The sequence below is a fragment of the Mus pahari genome, chromosome X (assembly GCF_900095145.1).
Source record: "Mus pahari chromosome X, PAHARI_EIJ_v1.1, whole genome shotgun sequence".
Taxonomy (NCBI): Eukaryota; Metazoa; Chordata; class Mammalia; order Rodentia; family Muridae; genus Mus; species Mus pahari.
This window is the reverse complement of record NC_034613.1, coordinates 81,067,915-81,071,902: the sequence shown is the minus strand read 5'-3', so window position 1 is coordinate 81,071,902 and position 3,988 is coordinate 81,067,915.

Sequence of the window (3,988 nt, the reverse complement as noted above, 5' to 3'; positions counted from 1 at the left end):
ATAATAATCAGAACAACAAATGCACTGGATAAAGATAGAATATTAAAAGCAGTAAGGGAAAAAGGTCAAGTAACATATAAAAGGCAAGCCTATTAGAATTACTCCAGTCTTCTCACCAGAGACTATGAAAGCTAGAANATCCTGGACAGATGTTATACAGACCTTAAGAGAACACAAATGCCAGCCCAGGCTACTATGCCCAGCAAAACTCTCAATTACCATAGACAGAGAAAACAAGACATTCCATGACAAAAACCAAATTTACACAATCATCTTTTCACAAATACAGCACTACAAAGGATAATAGTTGGAAAATGCCTACACGAGGGAAACTACACCCTAGAAAAAGCAAGAAAGCATTCTTCTTTCAACAAACCCAAAAGATGATAGCCACACAAACATAAGAAATAACATCAAAAGTAATAGGAAACAACAATCACTATTCATTAATACCTCTTAACATCAATGAACTCAATTCCACAATAAAAAGACAAAGAAAAACAGACTGGGTATGTAAACAGGACCCAGAATTTTGCTGCATACAGGAAGTGCACCTCAGTGTCAANGACAGACACTATCTCAGAGTAAAAGGCTGGAAACAATTTTCAAGCAACTGGTCCCAAAAAAACAAGCTGGAGTAGCCATTCTAATATCGAATAAAATCAACTTTCAAACAAGAGTGATCAAAAAAGATAAGGAAGGACACTTCATACTCATCAAAAGAAAAATTTACCAAGACGAACTCTCAATTCTGAACATCTATGCTCCAAATGCAAGGGCAGACACATTCATTAAAGAAACTTTACTAAAGCTAAAAGCACACATTGCACCTCACACAATAATTGTAGGGGGCTTCAATACCCCACTCTCATCAATGGACAAATCAGGGAAACACAAACTAAACAGAGACACATTGAAACTAACAGAAGTTATGAACCAAATGGATTTAACAGACATCTATAGAAAATTTCATCCTAAATCAAAAGAATATACCTCCTCAACACCTCATGGTATCTTCTCCAAAGTTGACTATAAAAATCGGTCACAAATCAGACCTTATCAAATACAAGAAGATTGAAATCATCCCATGCGCCCTATCAGATCACCACGGACTAAGGCTGATCTTCAATAACAACATAAATAATAGAAAGCCAATGTTGACGTGGAAGCTGGACAACTCTACTCAATGATACCTTGGTCAAGGAAGGAATAAAGAAATTAAAGACTTGCCGGGCGTGGTGGCGCACGCCTTTAATCCCAGCACTTGGGAGGCAGAGGCAGGCGGATTTCTGAGTTTGAGGCCAGCCTGGTCTATAAAGTGAGTTCCAGGACAGCCAGGGCTACACAGAGAAACCCTGTCTCAAAAAAGAAAAAGAAAAAGAAGAAAAAGAAAAAGAAAGAGAGAGAGAAATTAAAGACTTTTTAGAGTTTAATGAAAATGAAGCCACAACATACCCAAACTTATGGGACACAATGAAAGCAGTCCTAAGAGGAAAACTCATAGCTCTGAGTGCCTCCAAAAAGAAACTGGAGAGAGCATATACTAGCAGCTTGACAGCACAACTAAAAGCTCTAGAACAAAATGAAGCAAATTCACCCAAGAGGAGTAGATGGCAGCAAATAATCAAACTCAGGGAATGGGTGGGTGGGTGGGAGAGTACCATCATAGATGCAGGTGGAGGGGGAAACAGGACAGAGGGTTTCTGAAGGGGAGACCTGGAAAGGGGAAAACAATTGAAATGTAAATAAAGAAAATATCCAATTTTTTTTTAAAAAAAAGGAGTAAAAAAGTCTATTTTTGCCTGTTCTCTTTTACTTCATGCTTGCATTTGAGGATATGAGCTCTTAGCTTCCTGCTCCTGCCACCATGACTGCTTGCTGCCATAGCACTCCGCTATGATGGACACTCATCCTTATAGAACCATAGGCCAAAGGCCAAAATAACCTCTCTTACTTAAATTGCCTTTGGCCACAGTATTTTATCACATCAATAACAAGGTAACTAATAAAGGAGATAATCAAACATGTTCAGTTTGATGTGCCAATGAAACACATGAGGAATGTTCAGAAACACATGAGGAATATTCAGGAGATGGCTGGACCTCTGAGTTGAGAAATACATGGATTTTGTTGGTTTGCTTTGTTGGTTTTCAAGGCAGGGTTTCTGTGTAGTCCTGGCTGCCCTGGAACTCTTTTTGTAGTGCAGGCTGCTGGCCTTCAACTCATGGAGCAATCCACCCACCTCTGCCTCCCAAGAAATGCAGATTTAAAAACAGAATTAAAGTTGGAGGGGAAGCTGTAGGCATGGCTAAGATTGTATAGGAAGTGTGCAGATAAAGAAAACAGAGCTAAAACCCTGGGAACTCTAACCTCTCATTCATCTGACTCCCTACTGCATTTGCCTGTAACCTACATGGAACCTGCCATGCCACAATAAACACTGAGCTCAGGGTTCACTGTGAACATTCTAACAGGCTAGCCCTAATGGTCTTTTCATTCAAGGTAGTAAGAGAAGGTATACTTAAAGAGACTATGATCTAGGCATGGAGAAAGAATTTTATACTAGACTATTGTACAAAATGAATGAAATCAGAGATCCAAATATGTAGTGTATAGAAGACACAACTAATTCAATGGATGGAAATATGGGTTTCAAGGGGGGAGGTGTGTTACTTTTTATTGCTGTGCTAAAATACCATGACTAAAGAAAATTATAGACGAATTTTGAGCTTACTGTCCCAGGCATTAGAGTCCATGATAACAGGGCACAAGCAGCAGACATATGAATGGAGAAACTGAGAGCTGAGGGCTTCTACCTCTATCACAAGTAAGAAAGAGAACTCACTCAAAATGGCAAGCCTTTTGAAATTTCAAAGACTGTCCTCCTTGGCATACTTCCTCCAACAAGACCACATACCTAAGCCTCCCCTTTAGACCAAGTATTCAAATGCCCAAGATCATCAGGAGACTTCTCCTTCAACCATCACAAAAGCATTTGAGTTGGGCTTCATAAAATAAGTGGATTGACAGTCAGGGAAATGGAAAGACAATATTAGGCTGGAGAAGATGAACACTGAAAGATACAGGAACTATGTAAGAACAGACTGCAGGAAGTGATGGAGATTAAAGTTGGAAAATGATCTGAGTGATTCAGGTCTGCAGGAATCCTGCTAAGGTTTCTTAGGGGTCCATGTGAAAGATAGGGGTGTGTGTGTGTGTGTGTGTGTGTGTGTGTGCACATATCTAACTCCTTTACCTAAGGTATCAAATACCTTTAAGAACAATAAAAGAAACAAGTCAGAGAACACCTAAAATTCACCAACTGAAGTTGAGGCTTGTATATGCTTTTTCTTAGTTCTATTGTTTCTATTCTATAAAACCGCAAAACTCTTGTTAGTGGCCAACTCTAACTACTTGGCTTTGTTATATCATTCCCATAAATTATTTCACTCTGATGCTCTCGTTTGAATGTTCTGCTGAAATCATTGGTATAAACAGATCACTTTTCTTGACATGTTGAAGCATAACAAAACATACTCTTTATTAAGTTATTAGTGACTTAAATGTGAAGGACTAAATAATCAGTTAAAGACATAGTTTTAAAGATTAAAAATATTTTATTTAAACTTTTCTTCATAAACACTTTTAACTTTTTTTCAATTTAAAAACAGAATGGATAGCATAAACATGTTGAATAGATTATATCCACGGCTTGGGAAAAAAAATTACCTGACAAAAAAATGTAAAGGCTTTCAAAACATGTATAAAAGGCAAACCTTAAATCATTCTAAGACTTTAATATAGGCCCTAGGATTATTTGACTACTGGCCCCAAAGGTACCTAAAGGTCGAAATATTTTTCTATAGACAAAGTATGTCCAAGAGCATAGGGCATATACAAGTTAGGTTAAAAGAAAATAAAGGAAAAGAAGAAAAGAAAAAAGAAAAGAAAAGAAAAGAAAAGAAGGTGGGAGGGGAGGGGAGGGGAG